Source organism: Mycteria americana, chromosome 2 (genome assembly GCF_035582795.1).
Source record: "Mycteria americana isolate JAX WOST 10 ecotype Jacksonville Zoo and Gardens chromosome 2, USCA_MyAme_1.0, whole genome shotgun sequence".
In the NCBI taxonomy this organism is placed as follows: domain Eukaryota; kingdom Metazoa; phylum Chordata; class Aves; order Ciconiiformes; family Ciconiidae; genus Mycteria; species Mycteria americana.
Genome location: NC_134366.1, coordinates 96,775,365 through 96,792,149, shown reverse-complemented (window position 1 = coordinate 96,792,149; position 16,785 = coordinate 96,775,365). Strand labels below are relative to the sequence as shown.

Below are 16,785 nucleotides of genomic sequence, written 5' to 3'. Positions count from 1 at the left end.
ATATTCGTGAAGCATGAACATTGTATGTTATAGGCTTTCTTAAAAAAACCCTGAAACCAATGGAAGTGAGAGGCTTTCCTTCTATTTTAATTTTTTATTCGGTTGTTAAAATATATCACTGTGATGTCTGAGTTGCCTTTTTTTTTTTTTTGGCAATATATTCTTAAGTGTTCCCAAACACAGCCAACCACACAGGGATGTATTCCACTTACTCAGCTATTTCAACCTGTCAGAATACGAGCTGTAGCCTTCCTGATTTCAGATGAAGAATCCGTAAAAGCTGTTACACAATTACCGTAAACAAGATTACTTACAAAGTGTGCCTGGAAATCTGATTACTTTTCTTTCAATGTACTGCTGTCATTACTGAGAGAGGCTTCTTGGGAGATTTCACTTTTGTTTGTTTCAGAAAAATATTGTGATTTTGACCTTTGGAATTAAGCACTCTATCTTCTCAAACACTAGATGTAAGACTCCTGAAGTCTGCTTGGAAGATGACCATTCAGAGCTTGGAGTTCTAAATAATGTAGTGATAGTATCAACCTTTGAATTTCCTGTGTCAAAGTATCCTCTCTATTTTTCTGTACCTGGCGTGAACTGAAAACTGGCAAACTGAGATCAGTCATCCATGTTTAGCTGCTGCTTTAATCGATAAAGAGTAAATTATTTTCCCAAATCTGTGAAAGCCTTCTAGTGCTTAGAAATGCCAGAGGTAAGCTTCATTTTCTGTCTGGTTATTGTCTTGTTCTTTCAATATAATATGTAGGACAAACTGATTATGTGCCCCTCTCTCCCTTTTTAGTACTAAAAACTTATGGCCATTTTTAGTGGTATCTAGAACAGTTTTGTCTCTGGCCAGAGCATATCTATTATAACTGCAATTTGTAGGAGAAAAAAAAATTGCCATATTTAATTTCATAATGTAAAATGTGAGTGTATCTGAAATATCTGCAGTTGTGATGTTTTGTTTCTTACGTGGTTAAGCAAAACTCTGACTGAAAACAGGGATGATGCCCAAATTGTACAATTTATTGGAAAGCCATAACTTTCCTTTATCCATGTATTTTGTAGACATAAAGAGTGCCCAGTCCAGGCTTCAATAAAAACCTACACTTCAGCGATATCGGAATCTTTTAGCACTTGTGGTTTAAGTGGGAGAAGACCAAGATCTTTCTGTCCTTTTTCCCAAACCTCAGGGTCCACCAATCTGGTGCCAGATATACATGTGTTTTCTTCTAGACTGGCCCGTGCCCCTTGCTCAAAGGCTGCAAGCCGGCTATGCCGTGTTTACCTTTAACACTAGTCTGCAGCCCTTATCCGTCTCCCGAATCCTTGCTGCTACAGGTGACCTTGTAAATCTCTTAAGATGTGGTTGTCGATGTGTTGACGTTGATGTGGAGCTGCATGCTTCAAGTGGAGTATGTGTTGAGTGAAAATGTTTAAAGTGAAAATGTGGCATTCTGATGCCTTCCCTCTTCTAAAGCACCATGAGATGGCTTTGGGTTAGCTGTCTAATGATTGTCTGTGGAGCAGAGGTATTACTTATCCCCCTCAACCACTTCTTTGAAGTTCCTGAAAAGTTCATGATCATGCTTCCTGCACCTTTTTACTCATTCATAAATCCATGCTTCCTGCACCTTCCTGCACCTTACGATTCCTGCACCTTTTTACTCATTCATAAATCCAAGACACTAAAGGTTGGCTGCACACCTACATCACTGACATGCCCAAATACCTTCTGTAGCAAAACTGGGAGTAGGCAATCATTCTTAAAGGGGGAGTACAATTAACTAAGGAGGTGTACCTGCAACATGGCAGATGGATATTCTGCAGGAACTGGTTTTCTGGCATCAGACTGACTGAATTTACTTACCTTCAGCTGATCCTCCATGGAAGCAGAGGTAGCTGCCTCATTCTGAAGGAGCACATTAATTTAGCTGCCAACCTGACTCTGTGCAAAGAGAAGAGGATCAGAAGAGTCCTGTAAGCCTCCTGGGGCTTGAACTGGGGTGTGCCATTTATTTGGGTCCTTGGTCAGAATGACAGCAAATCCTCCCTCCCTCCAATTGGTCTTGCTCTGTCTAAAATAAAAACTTGCTGCTTCTGGTAAAAACTGGACATCAGCCAAACCCTTCCAGATTTCCATGATCAGAATCTCATCCTGAAATGGAGGGGGAAAAGTCTTCAAGTTCATGTGGCTTTGGAAGACATGTTCCATCATTCTCATTGCAGTGTCTCAAGTGATTAGGTGTCTGCATAAGGGCGTCTGCTGCATGCCTCTGGTAATGTTCTCATCAGTACTCTGGATCTGAAAAATTCATACGTCCACACCAAAAGGTCACCACACTGATGTTGTGGTGATGTCATATCCCTATTCATGAGATGCTCTGTTCTAACCTGATTGCATAGAATAATACAGCCGTATTGTAAGTTCACTGGTACTCTCAATTTTAGGAAATCTTTTGAGATCAGCCCTGTGTAATTTAAAGCTTTTTTGGTTCAAGAGCACCAACTGTCTTCCCAAAGTCCAAGAATACCCAAGGTCTGAAAGCATTCCTTAGAATCCTGGCTGACTGAAAGTAAGCCAAAGCATCTGCTATACTGTTTTCAAACTTCAGCATATCCATTCCCCCCAAAAGAAAGCTAAGTCACAGCAAAGGTAATGAGGTAGGAAAATCCTCACTAATTGAAGGAGAAGCAGAGACAGGGTTGGTGGCATGCTTGATGCTGTGGTTGCTGTGCCCAGGAGGTGTCCTACCTCTTCTTAAACTCATTCTGCCAGATTATTGCCACTACCAAGATGAGGAAGAATTCAAAACATTAGTGTGTTTATAATGCCTTTTCTTTCCATAATTCCAGCTATAATTGAGCATACAGTTCTGCTTTCAAGTCCCGTATTAAAAATGCTCTGTGAGGAAATCCTATGTTTCTAATTTTTTTCCTTGTCTCTAGGCACCATCATATTACAATATATTCTTCCATTTATAGTTGCTGACTATTTGGCAGCCATAGTTGCTGGCTATTTGATACAGTCTTACGATATTGCCGTCCCTGCCAGATGTTCCTTCCAGTAGTATCTTTGGCTGTCTGAGCATGACTTCTGTAGCCAGCATTGCCTCCTTAGTCAGGCCTGTAAAGGTTGCTGCATCTTCCTGTCTGGAGCAGGAATTGCCTAGCTTTGTGTCTGGTTTCGTCCCTCGGTACAACATCAGTCTGGCTTTTTCTTGTTTCATTTGCTAATGACACTCCCAGTACGTCTGTGGTTACTTTTAATGCTGCTAAGAGCTTGTCTCATTTGCCAGTCCCTAACAAGCATGGAAACAGAGAGCCATCAAGATGATGAGGTGCCAGTGGAAACCTCACTTTGCATACCTCTATTTTATCCTTCATATTGAATAACCTGAATACTGAATAAGAACTGGATAAAACCATAGGTATGGCTATGTTGGAAAAATACGTAGCCTTGAACTGTAATCTTAATAAATTAAAGTTTTGTGGATACCCTGGCAATGGAAAGCTTATTTAATGTCACAAATTGTGACTCAAAATGGTGGATCCACAACTCCTATTCATTACTGCAGCTGACAAAAATGACAAATAACATACTGACTAGAGCTGTTGCTTACTGCGGTGCAATGGGAATAAGACAGATGATGGATTGGGCTGTGATTGTCTGCTGTCTTTATCAGCATCAAGCCAGGTATGTAGATTCACAAATCATGTATTGGCAACTTCATAGTGGATCTGCCATGGACCTGTGAATACCTGTCTGCTTATCTTGCTTAAATTTTTTTAAATCAGTTTCAAGTTCCTTGTTGTGGACGAAGATATCTGACCCATTTGTGGGTAACTTAAAACTCCTATAAAAATGGTGAATAGGTTTCTTTGGTTGAGCCTTCAAGAGGTCTCCTCGATTAAGGACATTAACCAGAGATCACAGTCCCTACGTTTATGCTGTGATTAAGAAAACTTCTTCTCGTTATAATGGTAGCAGTCACTGGAATCTTCCAGACTGCACTGTGCTTCACTCCAAGCTGATGGTGGCTGGACATTTAACCCAGATAGAAGTGATCTGCACATCTCTTGAGCGGCTGGGTATGCCAGCATCATGGGAACAAAGTGCAGCTGAACACCTGTAGGGTTTCATCCTGTGCCTACATCCCCAGCCATCGCCAAGCTGTGATCCCAAACAAGCTAAGTGCTGCCACAGTGGCTTCTGTATATTTCAGAAAGAACTGACTCAGCTCAAGCCTTATTGATATGTGATGATGAGAAGATGCCAACAGATTAAATTTCTGGTTTTGGAGATCTGGACCCCAAAATAAGTGAATTAGCACAGTTCTGCCCCTTTTCCGTGCCTTCTCTTTTTTTTGTTGAGCATCACTCCTGATGCTATTGAAAAAAAAACCAGCTCCACACATTTTATTCTCCAGTTCTTTTATTTTTATATCTTGAATAAGCAATCTCCGGACACTGAACCTTATTCAGATGATGCTGAAAATTCAAGGGACTATCGCACCATCTGTGCAGAGGAGTGTGAGGCTGTCTCTACGCTTATCCTCCCATTTGTCTGTTTCTCCAACCTGTATAGAAACATTTTCTTTATCTCTTGTCTCTAAACAGAACTCTTCTTCTTAGTGGTGCCTACGTGATATAAAAGTCCCTTGCTGTTCCTGGTGAGAACCTGTTCCAGGCTTGTGTCTGGCAGAAGCAGAGCAAGCAGCACCCATCACCACTGGCCTCTCAGCCCTGCCCTCAGGTCTGTTGTCTGGGCATCCACTTCTTCCACCATCCATGGTTGTAGTTTTGAAGTTTCCCTCACCTGGAAGATGTGCTCCAGAGTGCAGGAGCAATGGCTTCTGGTTGCGTGCTCAGAGTGTGCTCCAGAGGGCGGCTGGGATAAGATGTGCTAATGCCCAGATGTGTTTCCCTTATAGCTCCAGGTGCAACCAGTCTGGTGTTTGATCATTGGATAGTCCCATAAGATCCCATGTGGACTGATGGCTTTTCAGAGCCACTCACTGGGGTTTGCAAAAGTAGTTAGAACTTGCTTTTTCCACCTGCCTCCTCAGGCAGCTGAACTGTGTGCTGTGGGACCTCTTAAAGAACCCAAATGTTATGGCATGCACAGTGGACCTGCCCACTGACTGGATAAGTGGGATTGCTCTCCTTCCGTTCCAGGTAAAATTTCCCCATCCATGTCTCCAGTTTGCTAGTACTTTGGTCAGCCCTGCAGCAAAGTTCTAGGAAGACTAGATTCCTCCAGCTCCTTTTCCAGCAAGACTGAATTCAGGCTGAAGACTCGGACACCTTATTTCTCCTGAGAGGTGTGTTAGGAAAACAGATGCTCTTTGAACTTGGCTCAGCACCTGCTTGCTAGTGCTCCTGCTGTCATAGAATGATACAATCATTTAGGTTGGAAAACACCTTTAAGATCATCAAGTCCAACCCTAAACCTAACACTGCCAATTCCACCACTAAACCATGTCCCCAAGTGCCACATCTACACGTCTTTTAAATACCTCCAGGGATGGTGACTGAACCACTTCCCTGGGCAGCCTGTTCCAGTGCTTGACAATGCTTTCTGTGAATAAATTTTTCCTAATATCCAGTCTAAACCTCCCCTGGCGCAACCTGAGCCATTTACTCTTGTCCTATCACTTGTTACTTGGGAAAAGAGACCGACCCCCACCTTGCTACAACCTCCTTTCAGGTAGTTGTAGAGAGCGATAAGGTCTCCCCTAAGCAGCCTCCTTTTCTCCAGGCTGAACAACCCCAGTTCCCTCAGCTGCTCCTCGTAAGTGGCTCCTCTTGCTTTTATATACCCTGGCAGGTGGATGGATTCCCTTTCTTTGATGCAGCCAACTGTGGTGGTCCTTTCTAGTGGCACAGCGGTCTGAGCACAGTCCACTCTGGTCAAGATGTAAGAGGGGGTAGGTTGTCCAGACCAGTAGCGGGTCCTGTAGTCCTGTAATCCCCACTGGCACCCCACTAGCTTCTGCCAGAAAGAGGCCATAGTCTTTCACTTGGGCTTGTTTTCTGCCCTAGTGAGTCCAGGCAATTTCCAAGCCTAACTGGTAGATGGTGGGATTTCAGACACTTCAAGTGATGCGACGTCTGTTTAACACTAAAGCAATTTACTAGATTGTTTTTGATTTCTTTGAATTTTAGTATTTTCTTAGCTGTGCCTTAATGAAATGGGGTAACAGTACTGGTTAAATAAGCCCTCAGCTAGCACTGAATAGAAATGCCTGGATTTGCAGAATCTCTTTTGCTCTATTTCATATGAATGTGTCTGAAGTTTTGCTCCTTTATAGAGCTGTTATTTGGCACAGTTGTATTTCAAATGTAAGTTAAGATGTTGGTTACCTTTATTTGAAGTAATACCCACTGCAGAACGTGGGCCTGATCCTGGAGTCAAAAATGAAATAAGAAATCTCTTTGGTTTGAAGTCAGTTGAACTGAGAGACGTATGAGAGTGTAGAAAGTGTCTTTAGGGGATTAAACTTTAAGAACCTTTTCTGTGACGATAACAACTGTGTTTAGTAAGTAATTGCAAAACCTTAGGAAAAACTTGAAAAGTAATTACACAATGACAGTAGTGACTTTTCAATATTAAAACTATTTTTCATGTTACCTTATTATGCTGATATGTTAAATCTGTGGAATGTTCTTGCAAAATGTATTTTTAAAAGACCCAGTAGAGAAAGAAGCCTAAGCTTACCTTTTTCTTCATTAAACAGACCTTTAAAATGAGCACTTGTTTCCTCATGTGCTGAAACTCATGTGCTCCCTGGTTCAAATTTTGTGATCCTTACTTTTAAGCAAGTTCCATCTTGACATTTTTTCTTGATTACAGCCAGATTCTCAAGTTATTATGTCAGGAGTAAAGTGGTGAGGGAAAGCCACCTTTTAGCTTTGATTTAAAAGTGACAGCCAAAGTATGTAACTGTCAGTATTAAATAGCTCAAAGAATTGAACGAGTACTTCAGTATTTCTGACTTCCACAGATCTATATGGGTACAAGGAAGGCCATAATTTCACTTTTAATATGTGTTACATTGTGGCTAATCTGAAAAACATGTCTTTGAGTCCTGTGAAGTAATGTATTATCTATAACATTTAACTGATGGAGTCCTTTCAAGAATGACATATTTTGAATATATTTAACTGCAAAGCGTACTTTTTTCATAAGTGTTTTACTCAATTTATCTTTGTGTATCCACATTTGGGATGTTGTATAAATAGTAGTTGTATTTATTGGAGAGTTTCTTTAAGATTATTTTGATAATAATAAGAGGAGGAAGGATTTTGAGAACATCTGAAAAATAAGCTAAACTAAGTTATTAAGCCACATTTTTGGAGAGGAATTCAGAACAAATACATGTAGAATAAAGCATGCAAGAAGGATATGTTGATCACTGCATTTACATTAAAAAAATCTAAATGGTGTAAGTAGGTGCTAATTAGCTCTGGAGCCTGAAATAATTAGTTTCATCAGAGTACAAACTTCTGCTCGCTTTGCTGCATATTGTCTCAGCCCTTTTCTGAAGGGGACACTTCAGGGAGCAGAATGTAATTAACTGCCCTTGCTCTCTGGGACGTGGTTTATCTTCTGTGGCTGCCAGCTAGTGTCATTGGGTAGGGCAATTTTGTAAGTGCACCAGCTGAGTGTTGTAGCCACTAGTAACTGGGTTGGACCATCTTGTTTTTCATAGGCTGATAAATGGCTTAAAGTAGAACTACTTTTGATAATTGCCAGCCTAAGAGAAGATTGAGATGGTGCTGGATGACCGAAAGGCATTACAGTCCCATTCACGTTCCCTGACCCTCTGTGGGCCCTCTGAACCCCAGCTCATTAAATAAATGCTTGTATGCACTGACAGATTTTATATGATGTGGTTAACAAGATAAGAGGATACAAACTAATGGAAAATAAACCAAGAGAAAGAAAACTGCCAATGGGGCAAATGAGGATGTATAAAGAAATAGGAAAAGCTGCTCCCCATTCAGGTTGGGTGCATGAGGTTTGCACAGGGCATATTTATGTATATAAAATGTATGAGCACACACCCCCTGATTCTGCTAATTGCGTTTCTGGCAGGGATAGGTGTCTGTCCTCCATCCCATGGCATACGATACAGTAGGAATGGTCACAGGCTCATGGGGTTCCCTGGCTACACATTTGCATGCAGGTAGCTCAAGTGGAGCTTGTTCCCTGTTGGTCTGAGATGGACACTACCTTTAAAAATCAAAAAAGCTGTATCAAAGGACAGTTGTGCTCACTCCATGCAGAGAAGAGAAACCTTAAAACGAAATGTTACTCCATCAGTATCTAGCCACCGTGTTGCAGCTTTGACCATCCTTGGAAACCTATCTTTTCTAGTTCTTTTTGTATTCATTTTGAAGTGGTGGTAGGACCAGAATTGTTTATGGTGTTCATCATGCATTGAGGTGGCATCATAATGTTCTCTCTGTTTATTCTTTTTCTATGTTCTGCATTTTGTGTTGGTTTTTTGACTGCTAGTGAGCACCAAAGTGATGTTTTCGTGGGTCTGCCTATGATAAACAGCAAGTATCCCCATTTATAAGTGTTAATAGTGAACCGAGAGCCTGTTGTCAGGTGTATAGAATTAAGATTGTTTTGTCTGAGCTGCGTCACTTCACATACACCTCCACTGAAATTCACCTGCCATTTTCTTGCTCAGTAGTTACTATTATGAGATCCTTTTGTAATTCTTTATAGTTGGCCCTCATCTTTGTCAAATTGCTGTTCACCCCTTTTCCCAAATTGTGTATGCATATGCCGAACAACATATGCCCTAGGATTCCTGAGGACTTTTGTGGGCACTTTGGGACCTTTGTTTTTAACAAATTTTCCCAGGATAGATACGAGACCTACTGTTACTTCCCTTAGTCTTTGAGAGGGATCCCAGGAGGGGCTAGCGTCACATCACATTCCTGTCTTTGGATACCGGGGCACTTTTGGGTGGAGGTTACGTGTTACTACAGTTTTAGCTCTTTCTCCTTTGAGTCCCATTGGCCCTTTCTGGTGAACCCTATCTGCTTGTGGTGATTCTTTTTACATTTCCTGTTCTTGCTTTTGTCTGTAATGCCTTATACAGATACTTCAATTTGAGACAGATCTTCTGATATGTTCCCCCTGTATAGATTATTCTGGAATGAGAATTACCCCACACTGAACACAGATACAAAAAAACCCCAAACCCTTTCTGCTGCAGTTTGCTCTTCTCTAACTGGTCTTCTTAATACCTGCATCATCTGTTTCCTTAGAAGTCCTTTATCAGGCTGCCAACTCCTGATGAAGTTTCAAAAAGAATATATTACTTATTTTTATACTCTTAAAAATTATTTCTCAAGCTCTTTTCTTGGCCTGCATTACTGAGTCTTTATAGTAATCCTGATAAATTTTATGATCCCTTTTATTATCTCCTCTTTTTTTTTTACGATAGTTTTTAGAAGCTTCACTGCTTGGCTGTTCAGGCGTTCTTGTTGTGTTTTGGTCTTTCTCAAGTCATTTTTGGGAATTCATTAGCTTTTGGCCTGTGCCTCTGAGTTTTATAGTGTCTTCAGGCCACCTACAAAGATTTTAATCTGTAAGCTTCTAGCTCCCCCTTTCAATTTTAGAGCTTGGGCTTTGTTTTTAATTTGTTTGCTTAACAAGCTTTGTCATTGTTATAAAGCAGCTCCTCAATAGTAATATTTTATGAACCAGCTTCTTTCCACTTCTTGAGATCAGATGGACGGTTTTCTCTTTGTTTGTATGGGTGTGTGTTTGTTTGTTTTGTTTTTCAGCTGTGCATGAGACATAGACAGTGGTCTCAGTTTCCATCTGCTGTTGCGATCCTTAGCCATTCTAGCTGGGAGTCACTGAAGTATCCCTTGTCCTGTTGTGTTTTCTTCTCTGACAGCTTTTCTTATCTCTGCGTTTCATAGAATCTCAAATAGTTTCCATCCTGGTTGGATGGCCAGTCCTCTAGGTCATCTGTTTTGATAAGCCTTTGCTGTTCAGTCTAGTTTCTTGGTTCATAGGGACTTCATGCTATTTGTTGATTCTCCTAGATTGTTAATAAAAGCCTTTCTTCAATCCCTGCTGAAGTGTATGGCTTTCAGTCTTTCTGCTTTTTCAGTATTCTGCTGATGGTCTTTTTTCCACCAAGTTTTCAGTAAGACTATTGTGTAAATAATGTTGTTTTAACAACAGGCATTTTAGTTCTTCCATCTAGCTTCTTAAGCTTTTAGTGTTTATATAGAAGAGTGTATACTTTCACGTGGGTGTTTTATTTCTCTGGAACATTTTTAAAAGAGTCTGTCTGTTCTGGCTTTTCTTTGCCATTTCCTTCTTGCTTGAGTTTAATCAACTTCTGTCGTTTCCTTTAGCTGAGAATTACAGACCTCCATGACATTACTGCTTCTCTTAAACCATGTACTATGTTTCTATAACCTCTTCAGTTTGAGTGCTTTCCTATGACCTTTGAAGTGCCACCAAACTCATTCTTTTCTGGTTTAGATTAAACTCATAAGCTACCTTCTAGAGGCTCCCTCCTTATTCCCAAAATTTCCCTGTGTCTTTGAATTCCCTTTTTAACACATTTTCATAGCTGCTTATTGAACTTTTGCTTGTCAACCTGTCTCGTTTTGGGAGAATGGGAATGTTACCATAGTTCTCTGCTTCTTCACTAGCAACCAATATTTTGCCTCCAGAACTTTTCTTTTAACCTTCCTTATGTTCCTGTTATTTGCACAGCAGCCGTGGCCTTTGACTCTTCCTCAGCACCTCCAAGGAGCCTTTCCAAACCCTCTGTGAGGTCTGATGTTTTTGCGTTAAGCAGAGAAGTCTGTGATCTCTGGTACGTCAGACTTTGTGTTCCTGATAATCATTGCTACAACACTGAGGCAGGCGAGGTTCACTCATAGCTATCAGGCAAACTTGGAAAAATCTGGATGCAATTGTTTTCTACTGAGCAAGTGAGAAGATGAACAACATCTATCTGTAGTTGGACTCACTAGAAAGAATCCACTGGCAAAAAGTGCTCGGCACTGTGGTCAAGCACACAGGTGGTCAGAAGGGTGTTCACAATACCTACGTGGCTGGTCACGGTACTATCACTGTTAGTCCTGTGTCCTAACTAGGACAGATGCTGTGAAGTCAAAGAACAGTTCCTGTTGTTTTCAGCAGAGTTATTGCACTGTTGCAAAATGCCACATTTCTCATACGGGGGGGATTTTACAGTGCGCATTGTTCATGACTTTTTAAGTTTGAGGAGAGGCTCCAGGTGACCAGAATGTCATCTGAAGGATTTGAATGAAGTCTTACCGCTTTAATAGTGTCACAATATGCTAACAAACACAAAATGATCTAGAATCTAGCCATGAATGCAGAACTGCTTCTTGCTGGTTATATATGACATCACGCAGCAGCTTGGCAGTTGTAATGCTGGTCACAATTACCTGATACATGCGATGTGCAAATTGCTGGACCGATTGTGGACTAGTGAGGAGTCAAATAGCATTGTGTGCTAACAGCGAGTGTAGACTGCACATCAGACTCATTAATAGAGAGAACTGAATTTCTCAAGACAACAGACATCATGAAACAACTGGATTTGAGCTTGATGCTGTTATCATTGATCTGCCAAGCCAAACAGGGAATGCTGAATCAGAGGGAAAAAATCTCAGGGATGCAATTATATAGGGCCTTAGTGAAAATCAAAAGCTTCGTTGACACAAACTTCAGGACAGTTTGATTAAAAGGTACAGTTCAATTAATTTTCTGCTAGTGTCCTTGAACATGTTGCACAAAGCTCAATAAAAGTTTTTTTTAAAAAAATAGGCACACGAAAAAGCTTCTAACCAGGCAGCTAAGCAAGAAAAACAAGCAAAGCTTTGTGTTATGAAAGATAAATGGTGGGCACGGAAGGCAGAGGAGTTTTTCTAAGTTGTGGATCCAGAAAATACCATGTGGGCTTGGAAACAGCATCTGGGCTTAAAGACACTGCGCCATTTATGAAGTGAAGATGGACTAATAATGATGGAATTGATGGAAAAGAAATCTGAGATGGCGGGCCAAAACATTTCAGTTGTTGTCCTAAATGATGAAGTCCTAGATGAAGCTGTACAGCTACTTGGCCAGGAGCAGGGCACGGCACCTCCTAATAAAACAGAGATTTTTCCAGCTGTCTAGCAGATGGCACACAGTGCAGTCAGCCGTAAGCAAAATCACTGAAATATAAAACCATGGGATAAGAGTCACAAGTAGCCAGAAGACTTTTGCAGCTTTTTGGCTTTGTAGAGAACTATTTCTTGAGGTGTTAGAGAATTGAAACGCTGTCCACTTTTACGAAGGGAAGGGTGATGGTATGTCTACTGAATATCTTTCTAATTCTCTGAAGTCCTGGAAGAGGCTTTACAGGAAAAGTGGGCAATTTTTGCTATAGATTCTTTCAGTCAGTTAGTCTGGTTAAAGGAAGATGTCCTGTTTTGATAGAGAGGTCAGTAAGTTAATAATTCTTGAGCCCTGTAACATTTTTTCTAACACTCAACGTTTTTGAAAATGAATGTATGAAATCATACATAGTTTTAATGTCTGAAGAACATTACTCACTTTTTTTTATATTTACATTTAGAAAGTGTTTCATTGATCTCGGCAAAAAGTGATTTTAGTAGGAATTTAATACAGTAAATGGGTCGAGTTAATTCAAAGTGTGTGGTGTTTCAGATCCCAGCAGGAGTCCTCTGTATATAAACTGCTGTCAAATTCCAGTAGATGAAAAGAATGAAGGAAAACGTACCAAAAGAATGAGGGACCATGGTAAAAGATTTTTTGCTAAAACTGGTATTTTAAATGCTCGTTTGCTCATTTTTAGAGAGTACTTTGTCAAGCTGTATGGTTTTATATAAAACAGTGAAGTGCTCTACAGCAGCTTTGCTGTTTAAAATTAAACTGAGGGCATGGCATTATCTGCAAAAAGGAAAGGAGAGGATGTAGAATGAGAGAAGGTTGTGGGCCTTGGAAAGATGAGTGGAAGTGATTCTTCAGATTTTAGTGGTGATAAGATTATCACAGACTTCTGAAGAATTTATGGGGGTTGGAAAAAATTCTAACAGTAGACTTTTTAATTTCTTCAGTAATTAAAAGACAGCAAGATAGAAAACACTCAGGAAGACAGAGCTGTCAGGCAAGATCCATGTATTGCAGGCTTAGCCATTATGTTCAAAAGCGTCATGCTGATATTTTAATTCCATTAGCTCTGGTGTATTTTAATTTCTGAGACTAGCAACAAAAAAGAAGGGAAGTGTTTTGGTTTTTTTTTTTTTTCCCCCACCTCCTTGGGAAATGGTTAGGGAAACAGAACAGTTAGCCGTCAGGATTTGTCTTTGCACCCAACATCATCTTTTAACCTGCTAAACACACCGATGATTGCAGATATTGATCAGGAAGCTACAAGTTTTCAATGTCCTGCTCTCCAAGTTACAGTTTCATAAACATTTAGTTCCTCTGAAGTAATAGAAAAATATTGTTAAAAGTAGTTTCCAAAATAAACCCCTGCCTCACACAGCCTGCTTTTGTTGACCTGACATTAGCGTGTATTTTACAGGCAGGATTGTGAAAAATCCCCTTGTCCACATTAAGGCTTTCTGGAAGGGATTTGAATTGTAGTAACAATTGTTTCCTCATATACTTTTTAATTGCCGAATGCGTATACTACTCTGTCTTTAAATGTCAGTTTTACTTTGGAATTCACACAGCGTACGGTGAGATGCAAGCAGCTTGCGACATCGGAAGCAGGTTGCTTTGCAGTCCGCTCAGAGAGGTGACGTCCCGCTGCAGTCACTGAGGCTGCATGCAGTTACCCGTGATGAGGAGCTGATACACTGTGGTCTGGTTTTTGTCCTGCATATGTTTATACGAACAAAAAATGCGAAATTGTGCGATACCCAGCCAGAGAAGGCGTGAAAGCAGAAATAAAATTTTAGATTTAGTGATCAAAATGGCTCAGCTCAGTGTTGAGATCAGTGTAGGCTTAAAAAAAGAAAGTTGACTGTTGCTGTTAATTTGCAACAAACATTTTGATGGCTCGATCTAATGATAGAATACATATAGAAATATGTAGCTATATATGCTCTAAACTGAAATCTAAATATTGTTGATTTGTTTTGAAGCGAGATTGCCCTAGAAAGCACAATACTTTGGGTTTTTTTACTGAAATGGAGAAGCGTGCTGTTAAAGTACATGTGGATATTCTCACTAATATATTTGTATCCTGATCGTTATCACTGAAATACCAATTTGCCAGTATTTAAATCTGTGGCTTTCCTGAGTCTCGGCTTCCTCCAGGAGCTTGCAGGTTCCTTCGGTGCTGCGACCTTGACTGCGTGACAGATGGTGCAAGGAGCGTAATGTTGTCCTGTCACCTGTGAAGGGACTAATTCCTCTGACCTTGTAACAGGAGTTTTACAATCCCACCTGGAAGTGCAGAAGTCAAAGGTCGAAGTTAAATGCTTTTGGTGTTATCTGGGCTGACACTGGTTGTGACATTACTAATCAATTCACTGAAACAAATTTCAGAGATGGGAATGATCAAAAATCACAAAATTCAGAGACATAAATCAGTAGCTCTTACTACTAGTAGTTAGGTTTTATATTTTGTCTCTTACTATGCAAGATTGCACGTATCTTACTTCATACAGCTCTGTACTCATGTGGACACTTACTTTAAGCCCATAAATGTGATGTGCCGAACTTTAAGCCCATAAATTTGTTTTCAGTACGACTACCCGAGTGCTTGAAAGCCTTAATGTGTGTATTTAATATTTGGAAGATGACTGTTTGCACTTCAAAGTTAGCACCGTCACTTACAGTTTCTCGACTCTTTTGCTTATATCCTGACCATCAGTGCTGCAATGATAATTGCTTAAATGTGTGACTTCATAAATTTAAAAGGGAAGAAAGAATAAGAAGAGTTGAAAGATGAGCTGCCTGTTGTCGGGCAGGGTGGGGTACGTGAAAGATAATCTGCAGCCTGCACAATAAGATGTGGACTTTCAGTAAGACATGGCCTTTCATCATGGTGTTTCCCCTTGGTTTGAACCTGCCAGTGTCAGCACACAGCAGAGCCTCAGCTAACGCTCTCCGCAGAGAGGCGATCCGTGCCTCTCATCTTCTGCTGAAATGCGGAGGTTATTTGTTGAGGTTCACTTGTGGGTTTGTGTGTACGAGCAGCTCCTGGCGCGGGGCTGCCCGGTGCTGGGGTAGGTGCAGGCATGGGTGCTGGGTTTGCAGCAGCGGGGAGCGGGCAGACCTGCCCGGTGCAGCAGGCGGGTGTTGCCATGTCCGGTACAAGTGCAGTCAGGACCGCAAGGAAAACAAAGAATTTTGGAGAGGAAGGGGAAAGAACCTTACAGCAAGTGATGTCGGGCTGTAAAACATATTAGATCTGGCAAAAAAAAAAAAGATGTGGGGCTGTAAAACTCAGTAGATGTTGGGCTGTAAAACTTATCAGATCTGGCGAAAAAAAAAATAGATGTTGGGCTGTAAAACTCAATAGATGTTGGGCTGTAAAACTTATTAGATCTGGCCAAAAAAAACCCCCCTGAAACAAAAAAAATGCTGACAGCATTTGTACATTTTTGTAAATTTACAAATTTACTTGTAAATTTTTAGTTTTGCTCTAACTGTAGAAGTCTTATAAGAAAGGAAAAGAAGTCACATCTAAAAGCTTTTGAGTAAAATGTGACGTATTTAAATTGAAAAACCATCAATAAACAAGATTTATCAGGGCACGAAGGAAGTAACTACAAAACTAGGGAAAAAGAAATGTTATTTCTTTATGCTTAGATGTCTTACAAATCATCAAATAGATACTTTCAGATTGTTCCCAAGATTTCACCAGCATGAATAAATGGATATGAGGCTTTTCTGCATGAAGCGTGTGGTTAGTGGACGATTTTATGCTGTTGCAACAGCAGCGTTTGAGGCCTGCTTTTGCAATCCTCGTTGCTACAAATGAGGCTGTTAAAATTTGTAACAGCTGCCAGAATGAGTAGGGATCCTATGACCAGACTTTGATATAGTGCTGTTGTACTTCAACCAGAGGTACTTTTGAACACATACAGGAATATAAAATCAAATATTTATCCTTTTTTAATGCATCCATCACTAGATGATTTAAAGATATTAGTGTAGTAACTTCTATGTAAGTTCTGTAAATAAATTTAAATATTGTTTATTCTGAATCTCACTTCAAGTTAGATTCTAGTCCTTGCTCTGGGTGGTGTTGTGCATTCTGAAGTAAGCAGTTGCTAGGAGAAAATGTATATATGTAACATAGAGCCCATCCTTCCAGATAAATACTTTAAACAGAAGCAAAATGTATAGTACCTGGCAAATACCACTGTCAAAAAGGCTTTTATGGAGTTATGGACACGTAGTTGATTTGGGAGCCATTCTGACAGCTGCAGTCTTCAATGGGGGTGCTTGAATTTCACCTGCAAACCACACTAATCAGAGAAATCTTTTGAATTCTGGAGCAGAAAGGCTATGCCACTTCTGCAGATGGGGTTTGCCTTTTAGTTCGCTCAGTCTTACGGGCCTGGTGCATCACTGTAGTGTGATTTACAGTTTTCTCAATGTGCTTCAATTCCTCAGTTTAGTAAAAGAAGTACGATGCAGTAGTGTGGTTAATAGTTGTTTATGAAGTTAATACTCCAAATAACAGCTTCTTACAGTGAAAGAAACCCAATTTTGATTCATCTCACTTGATA

General features: G+C 40.4%; 1 protein-coding gene across 6 annotated transcripts in view; it reads left to right on the top strand.

Moving 5' to 3' along the window:
• The window catches only part of ADCY2 (adenylate cyclase 2), a 239,302-nt gene that overhangs the window by 3,121 nt on the left and 219,396 nt on the right, over positions 1–16,785 (top strand). The window lies entirely within an intron of this gene.